The sequence below is a fragment of the Dryobates pubescens genome, chromosome 5, assembly GCF_014839835.1.
Source record: "Dryobates pubescens isolate bDryPub1 chromosome 5, bDryPub1.pri, whole genome shotgun sequence".
Taxonomy (NCBI): domain Eukaryota; kingdom Metazoa; phylum Chordata; class Aves; order Piciformes; family Picidae; genus Dryobates; species Dryobates pubescens.
The window spans coordinates 6,918,341-6,938,125 of record NC_071616.1 but is presented as its reverse complement, the minus strand read 5'-3'; the positions used below and the strand labels follow the sequence as shown (position 1 = coordinate 6,938,125).

The 19,785-nt window shown below is 48.5% G+C and overlaps 1 protein-coding gene across 1 annotated transcript in view; it reads right to left on the bottom strand.

Moving 5' to 3' along the window:
- MAPKBP1 (mitogen-activated protein kinase binding protein 1) overlaps window positions 1-19,785 on the bottom strand; it is a 119,205-nt gene that overhangs the window by 85,056 nt on the left and 14,364 nt on the right. The window lies entirely within an intron of this gene.

The window sequence follows — 19,785 nt, the reverse complement described above, 5'->3', positions numbered from 1 at the left end:
AGGTAGTGCTGGTGAGAAGCTATACTCACTGTCCTGCAATTCCCATGCTCCAAGCAAGAGCAGCAAATCACTTTTCTGGTGCTTTTTCCCATAAAGTGTTTCTAGGCTGACCCACTCTCTTTATTCCCTCCATCCACTAACAGCTCATTCAGCCTGCTACCAGTCCCAGGTTCCCAGGAACTGAAGAATCATTTTCTTCCCACAGTGCTGGAATGGGAAATCACCCCCAGGGAACAGGGCATCCCTCCCCAGGAATCTCAAAGGACAGAACAGCTTACATGGCTGGGTTCACAAATCCATATACCAATGACCAATGCAAGAGACAGTAATCCCAAAGGCTTGCTCCCACCCCTGAGCAAAGATCTCCAGTATTTTTAGGACATCAACTGGTTCAGAGGTGACACTGGCATCTCCCTAAGCAGACCTTAATCTCTGAGACAGAGGTACAGGGAGGGGGCTAGATACACTGGTGGCTCTCTCTCCTACCTTCTGCTTTTCAGATGGGATACCTGTCCAGAACAGCAGCCGGATTCTCATCTCAGCCACACTCAAGAACTTCCAGCTGTTAACTATTCTCTCTGTTAGTGCTGATGATTTTGGCATCTACACTTGCGCGGCCACAAACTCCCTGGGCTCAGCATCCACCTCTTGCATCTTAAGAAAAGCAGGTGAGAGAAGAAGCAGCTGCAGAAGTAGGTATTACGAGTACTTCTGGACATGAGGAGGAAGTTTTTCCCCATGAGAGTGGTGAAGCCCTGGAATGGGTTGCCCAGGGAGGTGGTTGAGGCCCCAGCCCTGGAGGTGTTTAAGCCCAGGCTGGATGAGGCTCTGGCCAGCCTGATCTAGTGTGGGGTGTCCCTGCCCATGGCAGGGGGATTGGAACTAGATGATCCTTGTGGTCCCTTCCAACCCTGACTGATACTATGATAAGAAAATGAATGCAACTGGGAAGAGCTACTTGGAAGATAGAAAAATTCATAGGCCGGCCTCTGGGGCAAGAAGTCAGGCAAAGCAATCAAAAAAAAAGGGAAGAGGACAAATAGACACAAGACAAGATTTTGGGGAGCATTCCATGGCAGAGAAAGCATCAGGATTTTGCAGTTAGCCCAAAGTAAAAGGCTGCAGTGAGATTAGGCTGCACAAAACCTGCTCTCTGACATGAAAGGACTGAACACAAACCAGTTCTCAGCCCTGGGGTTGTTTTGACCGACACAAAATTGTTCCCTTTCCTTTACATTTGCACAGCTTGATTTTATTTATAATGTATTTGATGCACACATTCCTCCCCAGCACTGCTGTCCCTGTCAAACTCATACATTTCACTGGGTCACAGTCCCCTGTTTTTAACTATCATCATCATCATCTAAGTTATATTTGGTTAAAGCCCTAAGGGTGTGGACGTGGCTTAGTAAGTGACTATTGTAATAATTACTACTATCTTTAATAGCTGCCCTGGAGATTAACATCTTGTGTTTATACCAACATGGTGCACAAAAGGCAGGGGCAGAGCAGGTTCCCCAAGACACCCTGACCATGCAGCTTACCAGCCCTAAGAAGTTCTGCTGTGGGGTGAAGGCACCAGGTGTCATTTTGCTCATGGCCCAGTGCACACACTAGAGACAGAGACAGAAGGAACTCCAGAGAACCACCTTGCTTCAGCAGGTAAAGCAGGGATGAGGTGCCACCACTTAGAGCCAGCCATTCAAATGTGGTCTGCTTTCAAACCAGTGACATGGAAAATGGAAGATTTCATATCTCAGCCCCTGAAACATCTTCTTCCCCCCCCCCCCCCCCCCCCCACTTTTTGGTAATAATATACCCCAGATACTTTGAGACAGTGTGAGAGGACACCAAATTGTCCCCTTCCCCAGTGAAATTACTGTCTCTGGAAACATGGCTTTTAACAAAACCCCACTGGATTTTTGTTTAGGAGAAGAACATACAATTAAAAACCTATTTACAAATCCACTGGTAAAGAAAGGGAATAGTTTTGTTCCAATGTTAAGCTGGAACACAAATGTTGGGGAGGAGGAAGGAGGCTGGGAGGATATCCACTCTTCCAGGCTCGTTAGCAACACTTCAAAACATTTCTTCCTAAAGCAGCCTCACAAATGCACAGAAAGAAGAACTCAGTCCTGCTGCTGCTGCTGAGATTCCAGCTCTTATCAGCAGTTCCCAACCCAACAAACTACAAGAGGTTTAAATTTCTATAGAAACTGCATTCTTGACTGGGAGGGAGGAAGTGGCAGAGACATGTGCCATTTAAGTGCTCCAGTCTAGATAAGGCACCAATTACTTGATGCTGTCAGCAAACATCAATTTAGCAATGCTGTGCTTAGCATAGGCTTGAGCTCAGGCCGGCTGTAATTGCAACTCTCCTACAAGGCACTACTTGACCTTGGCTACGCAGCCATTCAGCAGCAATTTGGCAACCTACTTTCACCAACAGGTACATTTTTGCTCTGTGAGGATGTATGTTGAGCCTCTCAGCATTAAGTCTTATGCCACAGCTGAGCCGATCTTAGAGCTGCCTGCTCTGGAGGGGTCAAGCTCTTTCCCCTCCTCATCCCACACAGCCCAGTGACACCTCCTGCCATTTCCCTCATGGCAGCACTGGCATGGCAGCTGCCTGCCCAGCAGGCCAAAACAGCACAAAACCATGGTGTAGTTCCTGTTTTCTGTTTGCCAGTCTGGGGAAGCCACAGGGAGTTCAAGGCCAGGGGAAAGAAAAACTGTCTCCTTTCAGCGGCAACTAGATCAACCCAGCTGCACCTTCAAAGCCCACCCTGTGCTTGGTGGTGCAGAAAAATCTCCCCCCTCTTGGTCTTCAAGAGGGAGGGAAATGGAACAAGAGCACAAATTCATCCTGGCACTCTCACCCTACCAGCAACAAAATGTCGTGCTTGCCCCAGCTTCCTCTCTTACTCTAGGGCCTTTGGGAGCCCCACGCTGCTCTGCCAATAGCATCTTTGTGGCAGTGCTAGGAGGTAGTCTACCTTCCTCTTGTGGTCAGCACAAAGCTTGACCCAAAAGGACCAGCTCAGTCTTGGGGTCCAGTTATTATACTGCCAATAAGCACCTTCTGGCCTCCAAGAGATCACTCTTTCCACTAGAAAAAGACAAGTATCAAGGCTGTACCACTGGTATTGATACACCTAGTGCCATGGAAATAGATACCCGTGTCCAGTGACCATAACTAACTTTCTGAAAAAGACTCCCCCTCTTTTGCTCCTAGGCTTATCTTTAAACCCCTCCTAATGTAAAGAACCTGAAAGACAACCCCGTGAGCCTGTCCAATGGATGTTCTCACAAGACTTTCCACATAACAATCCTTGAGTAACAAAATCTGTTTCAAAAAGGAGTACATGCAAATCTAAACTTTGATCTCCTGACACTTGTGAGCTCCATTCCCACCACCCTGCCCACAGTGTACTACAGCTTCATCCCCATTAACAAACCCCAGACTAGGTGACAGAAGGGCAAGAGGTTCGGTCACTCATCACAAAACACAGCAGGAGAACAACAAAAAAGAGTTCAGAGAGAAACACAGGATAAACTGGATCCCTCTCAGCTTGCTAGCTAAAACAAAGAAAATATTAATGCAGTTACTACAGGGCTGAAGTAGACCAATTCTAATTTCCTAATCTGGAACTACAATTTGCTAGCAAAGAGCAAACTTGTGAACACAGGTCTGCCATTATCCCGCTTCCAAAGTTACAACCAGATGGGAGTCCACTTCCTCATGGAACCACTGCCCTTCAAACAAGCCTCCCAGGTGGCACTTCAGCACATCCCAATCAGAAATAAATGACCTGACACACCTTTCCCAGCTAACTACAGAACCTGGAGAGTCCCCCTGCAGACCTGAGACACCACGTTCATTCCCGATCGCTCCCACGCTGGCCCGGTCTGCTTCCCGCAGTCGAGGGACATGTCCCTGCTTGCTCAGGCGCTCACAGGCAATCAATGGGCCACCTCAGCACCCTCCTCCAACCCTGGAAACAACTGCAAGATTAAACCTGTCATTTTGCACGCCTAAATTAGAGGTGCAGGGAGGAGGAGGCTGGCTCTCCACATTTGTTACTTCATCTGGAGGCTTCTATTAATAGCGCTTGGCACTCTTGGCCAAGGTTCTCTATGCAATTTGCAAGCGCTGTCGAATCGATCCACACACAACCTGCTTCTGCACTTACCACTGCCACCATGCTACCTGTAACCACCCCATCTCCATTCCTTTCAAGATCAGCTTTTTTCCCACACTCTTAGGCACTGAAACCAGAATCAGCTGGGCAGATAACACCTGTCTTGCAAAACCTGAGATTCACTCATTTTCCAGGCCAAAATCTAAACTTGGCTGCTCGGAGCTGCACAAACACAAACAATGTTTAGTGCTTAAGCAGAAAGAGTGAGTTGCCATTGGAATGGGCTGCCCAGGAAGGTGGAGGAGTCACCATCACCAGAGGTGTTTAAGAGGGACTGGATGAGGCACTTGGTGCCATGGTTTAGCTGATTAGATGGTGTCGGTGATAGGTTGGACTTGATGCTCTCAAAGGTCTTTTCCAACCTGGTTAATTCTATTCTATTCTATCACTTCCCCTGTTCCTTCCACAGAAGATTCCAAGATCATCAGATAGTTCTTCACACCTGGTAGGACCAGACCAGCAGAGAATTGAGTTCCAGGACTCAATATACAGACAAGTATTCATGCCAGCCAGCTCTTCCCAGGGAGAGGGGCTTGCTGCAGCCCAATTGCACCTGGAAGTCAAAGGACACGTCCGAGAGCTGCCCTTGCTGCCCTCAGGCATGGTTCCACGCAGCATGAGGGGGAAGCCCATGCTTGCGTGACAAAGCTGTGCCACATCTGCCTCAGTGCTGAGGTGCAGATAATCTTTTGGACAGGCTGGTCTGAGCAACCCCTGCCAGCCTTGTTTGTCTTTTCAGGAAACAAGATACACCACCAGCTGCTCCCAGCTCTCACGCAGCAAGTTTCATACTTCATTGAGCTATTTCTGTTGTTTTGAGGAAGTCACCACGTGCAATTGTTTCCACATGCTGAAAGGAAAACACAGAAATCCTTGAAGGATCAGCCTAATTTCAGCCCCCTGCAAACACTCTCCTCCTTCCCATCATTTACATCCCTTTGGGACCACCTGCACTGCAAAGCCACACAGGAGGTACACACTGTGGCCTGCACATCTAAGCTGCCTGCTGTTATAAAGCAGTAGTAAACACTCCCAGTGCAGTTATAACTGCCACCACAACATGTGCCAAAGGGGACAGCCCAGTCACAATGACAGTCCTGCCTGACCTGTGTCCAGTTCTGGGCCCCTCAATTTCAGAAGGACATTGAGACTCTAGAACATGTCCAGAGAAGGGCAATGAGGCTGAGGAGATGGGGTTGCTTAGCCTGGAGAAGAGGCTCGGGGAAGACTGCTGTCCACAACTACTTGAAAGGAGGTTGTAGACAGGTGGGGGTTGGTCTCTTCTGCCAGGCAATCAGCACCAGAACAAGAGGACACAGTCTCAAGCTGTGCCAGGGGAAGTTTAGGCTCGAGGTGAGGAGAAAGTTCTTCACAGAAAGAGTTATTTGCCATTGGAATGTGCTGCCCAGGGAGGTGGTGGAGTCACCATCCCTGGAGGTGTTCAAGAGGGGACTGGACGTGGCACTTGAAGCCATGGTTATAGTTAGTCATAAGGTGTTGGCTGACAGGTTGGACTTGATGGTCTCTGAGGTCTTTTCCAACCTTACTGATTCTATGATTCAAAGACACTCTCTGCAACTCAACTGTTTTACTCCTGAGCCATAGCTGCTGGATAGAAGCCCCTGTGTCCATGCCTGCTTGGCCACCAGCAGACTTCTGCAATCTGCTTTCATCTTAGAGAAAGAGAAGAACAAGAAATTTCCAGGGAAAGCCATTTTTAACACCAGGTATCCCTCAAAGGGTTTCAACTGTAGGCTGAATGATGCTGCTGCTCATCCCATCATCCTCTCAGGCCCACAAATCACTAAGTAGGAGTTCAGTAATATTCAGCCCCAATTCCCCACACTCATAAGATCAAGAAATTAAAGTTTTCTGACTCAATCACCTAACTTCCCACCTTCTAATATTAACTATGCTCTCCTCTGGGCCCCAAAACTCATCATTCTCTACAATTGTAATTTATTGAAGCATGGAAATAAAGCAGCAACACATTTAAGAGGACACATGCAACCTTCCAGTGTTCAGAAAGACCAAGGGGAAATAAATTTGGTGTTACTGAACAAGGCTGCCCAAATATCCCAGTACCTACAGCATAAGGCAGGAGGCTACAGCCTGGGAAAACCATGCCCACCAAGCAGATGTGTCTCTTCCAAACTTCATAAAACTGGCTATCCTGGATCAGCTACCACTACCTAACCCTGGCTCCTGTTTCCAGTGAAGGAGAAAAGCAAGGAAGCACAGTATGATAATCAAATGTATAGATAAAGTTTCAGAGCAGGGAAAGCAACTTTGCACCTTCCTCACCTCCTTGTCAGTCTCTTAGTCTCAAAATAGATATTTTCAGTTTTTAACCTGCTACAGTAGAGTTCTCTACCATGAACTCATCCACTCTGTCTATAAAAGTTTATCATTCACATCTTTTGGCAAAGAACTCCACCAGTCTGGTACATGTTGTAAGGAGAACATGGCGTTTTAAACCTCACTTCTACTAGCTCTGATTGATGTGCCCTAGTTCTTGAATGGCAGAGAGCATGAAGAGCCAATCCCCACCTACCATCTTCAGGTGGCTCATAGTTTTATAAGGAGCTATGTTATTACAAGTCATGTGTTCCAAGTACAAGAGTCTACACTTACTCAGTTTCTGAGTGTCCTGAGAGCCATTTCATATCATCCCTGATGCTCTTCTGTGAGCCACCTTCTAAGCCCACTAATCTTCTTGAGATGAAGAGGAAACACAAAGATCACGTACAGCTCCAGAGTGTGGTCACAGCAAGTGTTTACAGAGCAGAAAAATAAAGTCTTCTGGTTTGATCTCCATCCTTTTTTCCCATTATTACCTGACATGCAATCTGCCTTTTTGACATTTAACATCATTTAAATGGGAGGTTTAGGCTGGAGGTTAGGAGGAAGTTTTACACAGAGAGAGTGATTGCCCATTGGAATGTGCTGCCCGAGGAGGTGGTGGAGTCACCATCACTGGAGGTGTTCAGGAGGAGACTTGATAGGGTGCTTGGTTGCATGGTTTAGTTGATTAGGTGGTGTTGGATTATGGGTTGGACACTATGATCTTGAAGGCCTCTTCCAACCTGGTCTATTCTATTCTATTCTATTCAGAGTGAGCAGCAAAGACGTCACTTACTCTCCTCAGCAAAGACACAGGTAAGAACTGCTGCTTTGCACTTGGAGACAAATCCCTTGTTCTCTCCTCTCTGCTCCCCTATGGAAAGGAAAATCCTATTCTTGAATCAACAGTTTGGTCTCAACTTCTTCCTTCCTCTCCAAAAGCCTTTCTGACTCTTACTCATGAACAAGAGCGTCCTCAGAGGGAGTTCTTACAGTGCAATTACTCCATTCCACTCCAGAATGGCTACTTCAATAAATGTCCACATGCAGACAAGCTCTGTTTTAAAAGCCTTCCCACGGGCCCGTGTATAACACAGTTAACGTTTGAATCCATTTAATTAAGTAGCAGCACTTGAGTCAGCATGAAAAGACAACATCCATCAGACCTCATCTATCACCCTCTGCACAGTGTGCCTGCTCTCACCCCTCTCCTGGCTGAATGTGGGCACATTAATAATGTATGCGTGAAGGCACGCGCTCCTGGGGAAGCAGTGGACACAGAAACCCCAGAGATACATAAGTCATGAGGGCTACTTTGCAAAGCCTTCCCTAGCATGTCAAGTCATCAGCTACTGCCTTGTCTGAGGAGCGGCTACAGAATCATCTGTCCTCTTAGAATAGAATAGGACAGAATAGGATAGAATAGACCAGACCAGGTTGGAAGAGACTTTCAAGATCATTGTGCCCAAACTATCATCCAACACCACCTAATCAACTAACCCATGGCACCAAGCACCCTATCAAGTCTCCTCCTGAACACCCCCAATGATGGTGACTCCACCACCCCCCCGGGCAGCCCATTCCAATGGGCAATCACTCTTTCTGTGTAGAATTTCTTCCTAACCTCCAGCCTAAACGTCCCCTGGCGCAGCTTGAGACTGTGTCCTCTTGTTCTGGTGCTGGTTGCCTGGGAGAAGAGACCAACCTCCGCCTGTCTACAACCTCCTTTCAGGTAGTTGTAGAGAGCAATAAGGTCTCCCCTGAGTCTCCTCCTCTCCAGGCTAAGCAACCCCAGCTCCCTCAGCCTCTCCTCATAGGGCTTGTGTTCCAAACCCCTCATCAACTTCATTGCCCTTCTCTGGACTCATTCCAGCAAGTCAACCTCCTTCCTAAACTGAGGGGCCCAGAACTGGACACAGGACTCAAGGTGTGGCCTAACCAGTGCAATGCACAGGGGCAGAATGACCTCCCTGCTCCTGCTGGCCACACTGTTCTTGATGCAGGCCAGGATGCCATTGGCCCTCCCGGCTGCCTGGGCACACTGCAGGCTCATGTTCAGCCTACCATCAACCAGTACCCCCAGGTCCCTCTCTGCCTGGCTGCTCTCCAGCCACTCTGACCCCAGCCTGTAGCACTGCATGGGGTTGCTGTGGCCAATGTGCAGAACCCGGCACTTGGATGTGTTAAATCTCATGCCGTTGGACTCTGCCCATCTGCCCAGCCTGTCGAGGTCCCTCTGCAGAGCCTCTCCACCCTCCAGCAGATCAACTCCTGCCCCCAGCTTGGTGTCATATGCAAATTTTTGCCTTTAAAAAAAGTAAATTGAATGCTTTTAGGGCCCAACTCGAGACCCCAAAGTTCTTCAGTCCTGGCAAAACACTCAGAGAGGGAACCCCAACATTAGGCCTGAGTTTCACCACAGCACTGCAGTTTTCCCATCTCTCTGCCTGCATCCTGCTCAGCGTTTCCAGGACCGCTGCGCACGCTCCAGCAGGCTTCCCGTGCTGCCACAAAGCCGGATCAACGCACCCTGGCATCCCACATGTGAAAATGCATCGCGGCAGGACATTGTCAGTGTCAGCACTTAAGAAAGAGCCATCTATTTCTTACATAAGTGACATTTGATACAGAGCTCCAAACCTCACAGCTGGCCCTGTTTGTACATCCCTCCTGCCGCCCCCGAGCCCCACCGCGAAACAGCACGTTTAACCTCCAGGGAGCAGCGCGCACGTTGCAGGCTCTAATCCGCCGTCTGAACACGCTGTCTGATCTCCTGTTACTGCTGCAGAATAACAAAGGCTTCAAGTTTTACATTTTGCTCTGCGGTGCTTCGTTTGGCACATGAAACACAGAGCACTAATTACAGGATACTGTTCTACTTAAAGGGCTGTCAGCGTTCCCTCTGCAAAGCCTACGTTTCAGGGCTTTGTAACACAGCTGTGAAATAGTCGTTTTGCACTCGAGCTTGACGTGCAAAGGTCTGGCTTTGGCCCGAGTTCCTCTGTCTGTTTGTTTTTGTGGGGAGCTGGGGGCTTTTGTTGTTGGCCTGGCTGGGAGAGGGCTGAAGATGGGCGGATGGAATTAACTGCAGGGGATGTTTGACTTACAAAAGCACACAAACAACAAAGCCACTCAGCTCTACAGTTGGTTTCTGTCCTTCCCATACCCAATGCCTCCCTGGCGTTGTATGTGCACACAGAATGTGCAGTTTTACATTCTACCCCTTTCCTCCTCTCCAGCCTCAGCTTTCTATCCCTCAGCATCCAGTGCTAGGGGAGCACTGTCCGGACAAGCCTGGAGACTGAAAATACTCCACCTGCAAAAGCCACAGCTCCAATTCAGAACATCTCTGCCTTGACCAGAGCAGTTTCCATGTCTCTCTCAGCAAATCTCACAAGCCTTGCTCTCTGCCACTGCTGCAGAGTGGCACCAGTTGCCTAACTGACCCTCTAGGAACTTCTCCAAGACCATCATCAAACTAGTTTCATACAATCCAACACAAAGGCTTGCTGCAACACTTCGAAGTGTTTCCAGCCAATGTTCAATTGTTTCATGGGGCGAAACAATTCAGAGCTAGGTCTGACCATTGACCAGGCCCTCACAGTTTAACCAATCTTAAAGAAAAACAGAAAGAAAGGGAAAACCAGCCAACCAAACCAACCACTTGGTCAGAACATCACCACCTCCAACAGGCAGTTCCCAATTCTGGGCAATCTGATTTCAAGATCTAAGAACATCAGGGAACAACCTCCCATAACATAAATCGTGCACAGGAGTGGCACGAGCAGAAACCAGCTTGCCAGAGGTTTTGAATTGCTGAGTTTGAGGAAGCATTACATTACATTTGTAAACCTGCACAAAAGCAGAGGTGGGATCTGGGGGTGTTCTGCTGGAAATGCTGAGCCTCAGCTCTAATGGCTCTACCAGGTGCCAGGACAATGGCTGCAGAGGGGTGTGCACATATTTATTAGGAGTGATCCAGGCAGCTCAGACAACTGGGAAGAGAACAGGGAAGGAGGCAGAAGAATGGGAACGTGAGCAGGACCCTGCAGGCTGTCTTTCCACACGTGCCTGCACAGTGTGTACGTTTGTCCATCTCTCCACACAGGCCCTCTTGCTTGCTCTCCCCTCCTGGCCTCCCCACCGTGCTGGCTGCTTGCAGTCCAATTCCAGCTGTCAGGACTGCATTCCTGACCCGTCAGCCCCAGCTGTCAGGGGCTACGTGCTGAATCTGCATTCTGCCTTCTTCTTCAAGCACCTGGACTAAGGCAGCCCCAGGGAGGCCATAAATACCATTGCACAGCCCCAGGGAAGTGGGTGGGAAGCTATTAAAAGCACCTCCACCAGAAACCATAGCGAAGGAACTCAAACCTGACACCAGCACACATCTGCAAGTATCCCTGTGGCCTGCAAAAGAGGATACATAGAGGGTTAATTTCCTACCAGCTTCTGCAGCCTGACTTAGCCATCATTAAATTATTACTTTCTGTTTCTTCGCTTAACACCAGGCTGATCCCCCAATTTCTCTTCTCCACCCCCACACCCAGGTCTAATTTCTTCTAAAATACTGCAGGGATGAGAGAACCTTATCAACCCTGGCTAAAGACACACCAAGCAGCAACTTCTCCCACCCTACCATCATCTCACCACAAAAGCAGCCCCAACTGATTTTCATGAGATCATAGAATCATCAAGGTTGCAAAAGACCTCAAATATCATCAAGTCCAACCTGCCACTCAACACCTCATGACTACTGGACCACGGCACCAAGTGCCATGTCCAATCCCCTCTTGAACACCTCCAGGGATGGTGACTCCACCACCTCCCTGGGCAGCACATTCCAATGTCTAACAGCTCTCTCTGTGAAGAACTTTCTCCTCACCTCCAGCCTAAACTTCCCCTGGCACAGCTTGAGACTGTGTCCTCTTGTTCTGGTGCTGGTTGCCTGGGAGAACAGACCAGCCCCCTCCTGGCTACAGCCTCCCCTCAGGTAGCTGTGGACAGCAAGAAGGTCTCCCTTGAGCCTCCTCCTCTCCAACCTAAACAATCCCAGCTCCTTCAGCCTCTCCTCGTAGGGCTGTGCTCAAGGCCTCTCCCCAGCCTCGTTGCCCTTCTCTGGACACTTTCAAGAGTCTCAATGTCCTTCTTAAACTGAGGGGCCCAGAACTGGACACAGGACTCAAGGTGTGGCCTAACCAGTACTGAGTACAGGGGCACAATGACTTCCCTGCTCCTGCTGGCCACACTATTCCTGATGCAGGCCAGGTTGCCATTGGCCTTCTTGGCCACCTGGGCACACTGCTGGCTCATGTTTAGGTGGCTGTCAATCAGCACCCCCAGGTCCCCTTCTGTTTCGACACTCTCCAGCCACTCTGACCCCAGCCTGTAGCACTGCATGGGGTTGTTGTGGCCAAGTGCAGCACCTGGTACTTGGACTTGTTGAAAGCCATCCTGTTGGACTCTGCCCATCTGTCCAGCCTGTCAAGGTCCCTCTGCAGAGCCCTTCTACCCTCTAGCAGAGGGTCCTGCTCCCAACTTGGTGTCATCTGCAAATTTACTGATGACTGACTCAATCCCCTCATCCAGTTCATCAATGAAGATATTGAACAGGATGGGGTCCAGCACTGATCCCTGGGGCACACCACTAGTGCTTGGCTGCCAGCTGGATGTGGCACCATTCACCACCACTCTCTGGGCTCGGCCCTCCAGCCAGTTCCTAACCCAGCACAGAGTGCTGCTGTCCAAGATTTCACAAAGCTTTCAGAACATTTGTGCTTCAGAGATACAAATGTGACCAAGGGTGGAATGGATGCAAATTGTCTGCCTTTGCTGATGCTGTGATGATGCTGTTTGACTTTGGTGTGGGGAATGCTTTTTGTCAATGTAAGCAAAGTCTGTAAGGATTGTGTGATGAACGTGTATTTTAAACCAGAAAAAAAAGTGACTTCAAACAGGCTGCAGGTTTGCATACAGGCACACAAAGAGTCAATCCTGATTTATTCCAGACTAAGCATCTGCACATGGAGACAATCGGACCAGCTCCATGGGCAGGCAAGCCCTATGGGACGCAGCAAGGAGACACATCCTGTGTGGGCAGGCTTCAAAGAAACCATACCTTCAGCTCTTGAGACCTGGAATTCTGCAGGATCAGTTCTTCACGAGGAACAGATTTTCCTGACTTGCAGATGTGCATTAGCTTTTCATAAGTGAGCAGGCAAAATACCAGACTTCACACAGGGGGTGCCTTTGCCCTCACACATAGGCAATTTGTCCAGTGATTTCTTCTTCATTGTAGGAAAGGAAACCAATTTCCCTTCCCCTGCATGGAAAACCATCTGTATAAGGATTTGGTACAAGTGAGGATTTGCAATGCTCCTCTATCAATCTGTCCCAACAGTGGAGATCAAAGGAAGCAACTTCTGACTTTCTGGCAGGGTTATATATTGGTCTCCTACAAATCCACACACAGGGCCTGAATATAGGCAAAGAAAATGCTTCAGTGAGTAGAAGTAAAAGAAGTAAATACAGCTCCCTTGGGCAGCGTTTCAGTTACTCATATAAGGTTTGAAATCAAGCAGGAACAAATGGTTCTCTCAGCATAAGGGTCACTGTTTATCATCATTAATCATCGCTCCCCAGATAGGAAAGGCTCTTTCCCCTCTGTTTCGCCCAGGCTTTAGCACTCAAGAGAAGCAAGAGACAAGAATGAGGAAAAGAGCCAAACAGGGATGTGGGTACAGGCTGGCAAGGCTGCTCCCTCTGCAGCTTTGCCAAAGTCCCTCCCCACAGCCCTGGGCCTGTTCCTAAATACAAACGGCCCACAGCTAAAAGTCCACAGCTTCATGTCAGAGATGAGCATCCACTCCAAGGAAACTGGCAGCTCTGCCTAACTCTGACTCCAGAGAAGTGAAGCACAGGAGCCGGAACGCAGCATTTCTAGTACCAGCACAGCTGTGGTGAGGAGTTCCATCCTAAATCACCTCTGCTGAACTCTATAAACAATGCATACATTCAAACCAAACATGGACACAGGGAAGATAGGCTGGGAGGGCACAGAAAGCCTTCCCCACAGTCAACCCTGCCACAGAGAACCAGGGAAGCCACATCTCAATGCTTCAGGAAAATCACCATGTTATAATCTCCTTCATTTCTTCTCACTGGGGCTTATTTTTTGGTATAAAGGGCTCAGTGTGCTGCTTGACAGAACAGAGGGGGAACCTCGTAGTTAACTTTGAGTCCAAGAGTAGAAACACAAGCTAGAGCCATGCCGAGGAGATGCTCACGATTCATTTGTGGTTTCTTTATTCACACATTATCACTCCATGCCAAATCAATCTATTTGTATCCCTCACCCCTGATTTGTACAGCAGCTCGGTCCTAAAAGTCATCATCTGGCTGGAGAGCTGCCAAACAGAGAGGGACCTGGGGGTGCTGATTAACAGCCACCTAAACATGAGCCAGCAGTGTGCCCAGGTGGCCAAGAAGGCCAAGGGCATCCTGGCCTGCATTAGGAATAGTGTGGCCAGCAGGAGCAGGGAAGTCATTGTGCCCCTGGACTCTGCATTGGTTAGGCCACACCTTGAGTCCTGTGTCCAGTTCTGGGCCCCTCAGTTTAGGAAGGACATTGGACACTTGAACATGTCCAAAGAAGGGCAACAAGGCTGGGGAGAGGCCTTGAGCACAGCCCTGTGAGGAGAGGCTGAGGGAGCTGGGGTTGCCTAGCCTGGAGAAGAGGAGGCTCAGGGGAGACCTTATTGCTGTCTACAATTACCTGAAAGGTGGTTGCAGCCAGGAAGGGGTTGGTCTCTTCTCTCTAGCAACCAGCACCAGAACAAGGGGACACAGTCTCAAGCTGTGCCAGGGGAAGTTTAGACTCGAGGTGAGGAGAAAGTTCTTCACTGAGAGAGTCGTTCGTCATTGGAATGTGCTGCTCAGGGAGGTGGTGGAGTCACCATCCCTGGAAGTGTTCAAGAGGGGATTGGATGTGGCACTTGGTGCCATGGTCTAGTCATGAGGTCTGTGGTGACAGGTTGGACTTGATGATCTTTGAGGTCTCTTCCAACCTTGGTGATACTGTGATCTGCCACTTCTAAACTGTGTCTCTCAATCTTGTCCCTACCTCCCCAGCCCTCACTGCCATGAAGGCAACCACTCTTTTTTTCTTATTGTTTCTTTGGAGAACAGCATATTTATGTCCCCAGGAAAGATTTAAAGAGACTCTCTGTATGTAAAAGCCTCACCCAGATTCCTCCTGTCCCCTCCTCAGGAGGTCAGAGACCACACCTCTCACAGCGCTTGAAGGTTCCTGTCTGTAACACCCCAACCCCCCCCCCCAGGACTGGACACCCTGTCTTTCCATGCCTGCATCTCCCTAAGACTGCAGTGATGCTACTGGGGAAAGTACATCCTTGCATCCTTGGGGGATTAGAAAATGGTTTTGGTTTAAGCCAATTTAAATTATATTTAAAACCCCACTTATCAGCAATTTAAAAGATGCTAAGATTGGAATAACAGACGGGACAGAGCAAGTCCATGGCATTTATCACACAGGCAGCATCCCTGTGGAAGGAGGCAGATGGTAAAGGGATCAGCGTTCAGTCTTTCCCTAAACATTGTCTGGACTATTTAAGGTTTGTTTCACTGTACTTGCAAAAAGTCCTAACAGCCACAAAGGCCTCCTGTGCTTACAGCAGGTAGTAACATGCACTCTCATAGAGCTTGCTATCTGTAACCAGATACAAGAGGAGAAGGTGGCAAAATAAGCAGAAACACTGAGGTAAAGGTCTTGGTTATGGTTATGCATCAAATCAGCAGCAGAGCTGGCAATATCATCACCCCTCCCAAATTCCAGCAGCTATCTACTGAACCACTCTGTTATCTTACTACTTCTTGAGGCTAGGGACAATATAGTCAAAGAATGCTTAAAAAAATTAATCCAAAGGAAAGCATGAGAGTTTCTTGCCTTCCCTAATGCAACCATGATAGATGGACGGAGGCCACCCGACCCTCCTGCCCACCCCCAGCCACCACTCACCGCCTAGCTCATGGCAATCCCTTCCTGCACCGCTCCCTGCCCTCTGCCCTGAGGAATAAGCTCCTTACAGAAGAGCCTTTATCATCATCTGTCCTTCGTGCTTCCTAGAATTAAGCAGCTCTTTGCATCTGTCAGTCAGCGTGGATGCTGAGCACTCAGGAGATTTCTCCTGTCAGCCAGAAAGGAGACTGTGTCATCCAAGAGAAGCTTTACACAGGAACACAGGCCAAAGATTGAGAAAACAAACTCAAGAGAACAGCACAAGCACTGACTTCCATTATCTCCTCCACAGCCTCGTTGCTACCTCCTTCTGTTCCAGTATGGATGGAAAGTCCTTCACTGTGTCACCATCACTGCACCTGCTGCTCAGCCACCAGCATGGACTAGCCCAGCAAACCCACTCAAGCAGGCATCATTGGGTCATCTTTCTACTTCAAACTGGTGCTGCAGGAGAGGTGCAACTGTCAGTCGCAATCACAGCCACCCCAGATGCAGAACCTGGCTTAGTCTTTTCCAAACAGCTACAATTTCTTCAAGGTTTTATGGCCCACGGCCAGCACCCCAAAGACCTGAATAACTCTCCCTGAAAGTCAGCAGCAAGAAACACCTCTCTCCCTTAGACATACACACAGAGGAAACCACCACTAGACAATAAACCACAGAGAGACAAAAGGTCATAAAGATAACTACTAAAGATAACTACAAAGCAATCCTAAACAAACTCATTAAGTCATCCGTTCAGCCCACTTTCCTTCTTCATGTACTTCATCCTTAAATCACTTCTTCCTGTGATTTTTCTCAAGCACTTTTTCAGTTTCTTTTCCTGAAGGAAACAAAGGCTGTAAATGAGTACAATTGACCAACATAACTTGCTTGAGGAGCTTGTTAGAAGCGGCTTAACAAAAAGAAAAAGGGAGCAGGTTGCCATCTAAGCAATTTAAACCCTGAAAGGGGGGGACTAAGGCTGGAAAACCAGCTCTCCTGTAGCCTGTATGTAGGCTCAGCAGCATGGGCAACTGGTAGCATTACCAAATGTGAGAACTGAGGAATTAAAACCACACTCAGAGGAAACAAATTTTATCCACAGGCTTAAAAACCCCTTTGTATTTATTATCACCTAGCTCCTGCCATCCTTCCGAGAAAGCAAACCATTACAGCCACCATTTCTTTACTGCCCTTGGTCAGAAAGCCCTAGACCCAGGCACACAACCACCTCCTGTTCCTTCAACACTTCAAAGTACTTCTCTTTGCACATGTTTAGTTGTTAGTAAAAAATGCTGCTGTAAAAAGCAGAATACACACACACACAAAAAACCCCAAACAGATTATGGAACTCCGGACTTCAACAAAGAGTCAATGCTCCCAACACAAGATGTTCTGGTCAATAGCTTTAGAATAGAATAGACCAGGTTGGAAGAGACCTTTGAGATCACTGAGTGCAACCTATCAACCAACACCATCTAATCAACTAAACCATGGCACCAAGCACCCTGTCAGGTCTCCTCCTAAACACCTCCAGTGATGGTGACACCACCACCTCCCTGGGCAGCACATTCCAATGGGCAATCACTCTCTCTGTATAGAACTTCTTCCTAACATCCAGCCTAAACCTCCCCTGGTGCAGCTTGAGACTGTGTCCTCTTGTTCTGGTGCTGGTTGCCTGGGAGGAGAGACCAACCCCTACCTGGCTACAACCTCCCTTCAGGTAGTTGTAGACAGCAATAAGGTCTCCCCTGAGCCTCCTCTTCTCCAGGCTAAGCAACCCCAGCTCCCTCAGCCTCTCCTCATAGGGCTGTGTTCCAAACCCCTCCCCAGCTTTGTTGCCCTTCTCTGGACATGTTCCAGCAAGTCAACATCCTTCCTAAACTGAGGGGCCCAGAGCTGGACACAGTACTCAAGGTGTGGCTTAGCCAGTGCACCTATTCAGAAGCATTTATCAGATCCTGTCTTGGTGAGAAATAACTTTTGAGTGACACTCAGAGCAGCTGAGAAATACCTAAGCTACAAGTCCCAGCTACATTTCCAGGGTTGAAACAAAGGCTCTAAAAAGCAGACAGACACTTGAAGGGCAAGTAGGTAAGACTGAAGAGCAAAGCAGTGCTTAGGAGTCAGAACATCTCTGCTGACTCTTTGTACTGGACCACTATACTAACCCTGCTCAAACTGTGTTTCATTCCTCCATTAAAAAGACAGCTGTAAACTTCTACGCAGCTTGTGTCCCTTCCTTGCTGTGGTGCATGGGCAGCTAGGTAGTGGGCAACTGCTGAATACAAGCTTGACTGTCAGCCCTGCACAGGAACTGGCCTCTGCATGAAGCCAGGCTGCAATTCTCATCACCAAGCAGGGAAGGTGTGTGGGATGAAATGGAGCTGATTGCCTGCCACACTTGTAAGAACACAGCTGATGATTCAGATTCCTTAAAAGAAAGAAGTATTGCAGAAAGCAACCATGGTAGAGAATTGTTCATGGGATACTGAACTCTGAAAGTGTTCCCAGCTGTCCACAGTCATGCTTCTCTTCTAGTTGTAGCTGTCTGATTATGAAAAGACATCACTCCTACCTTCAAACCTAGCCTCTCATGTCCTTAGAACATCACAAGCTGATACCTGCAATAAAGCACTGAGGAGACAATATTGGGGAAGGATCTCACTACAAATTAGCCAAAGACAAAAAAGCACTTCAGAATTTAAAGATGGAATTAACAGCAGCCACAGGCAAAGACTACAACTGGCTGCTGAGTGCTTATCAGCACTTTCTGCTATTTCTATAGCAGTCACTTCCTACATTTCTTTGGGGTGAGATAAAAATCTGTTAGTGACAGAAATTGGCACAATCTGCTACCACAGCCAAGCTGACCGAGCAAAGACTTGCACTGAACAATCTCATACAAAGAACCAGCAAGGGCCTTAGAAATTGCAGAAGCTGCTTTGCATACAAGCACTGCCTCAGAGAAGTCCTATGCACACTCCACATGGTTTACCAAGATGACAGCAGCCTAGCAAAGCAGCTGGGAAACCCCACAAGGATGTCACTTCAGAATGCTTCTCCATATGATACGTCACAACACGATGGCCAGGGCAACTGGAAGCTCTACAAGTACCCAGACTACTTGTCTAACAGCTTGAGCAGGGAACTGCCTGCCAGAAGGAGTTCAAGAAAACTCAGCAACGGTTACAGAGTCACAGGAAACCAAGAGACTGTCAAAGACCAAACCCCATGGCTTTGGGACACTTGGTTGCTGCAAACTGAACCATGTGGGATTTCTGACAGATGTTCCACCACAAGAGAAAAGAGCTGAGCAACTGTCAAGCAGGAAGCCAGCCCTTCAGACCCAAAGGGGGCCTACAAGAAGGCTGGGGAGGGACTTCTCAGGATCTCAGGGAGTGATAGGACTAGGGGGAATGGAATGAAGCTGGAGGTGGGGAGATTCAGGCTGGAGGTGAGGAGGAAGTTCTTCACCATGAGAGTGGTGAAGCCCTGGAATGGGTTGTCCAGGGAGGTGGTTGAGGCCCCGGCCCTGGAGGTGTTTAAGAGCAGGCTGGATGAGGCTCTGGCCAGCCTGATCTAGTGTGGGGTGTCCCTGCCCATGGCAGGGGGGGTGGAACTAGATGATCCTTGTGGTCCCTTCCAACCCTGATTGATTCTATGAAATACCTCTCACTTCATGATCCTCCCTGAAGGCAAGCCATATGGCATTTTGTTGTTGCTTTCATCCACCTTGCCTAACCTTTTCCACTGAAGACGGAGCCCCAAGACATCTTCTTGAACCAGCTCAGAGGAAGGGAAGCCTTGGTGCTGCCCCATTCTCCTATTTATACCAACAACATTACTGCAACAGTTCAAACTTACTTTATTTATAGCTCTGTGGCTTATTTCCAGGCAGAAGTAACTCAATGCTGGTGTCCATGTGTTTAGACCACAGCAATTGGAAAGAATGTCCCATAAACACTGTTAACTCTGCTGCTCCACTGTGACCAGGCTCCAGCACCTCAGCCATGCTCAGAAAATAAATAAAACAAAACAGTCATCCACCCAGAAGCTAAGTGAGCTGCTCACCACCTGCACAGCACTGACAGACCTCCAGTACAGTCCCAACAGATTTATAGCTGTAGGCTAACAGCCAGCTCTTGTCACGTTGAGATACAGTGTCTGACTGCCAAGAGACCACAAAGGGGTGGACCAGGGTGTGGGCCAGCACAAGGGCAG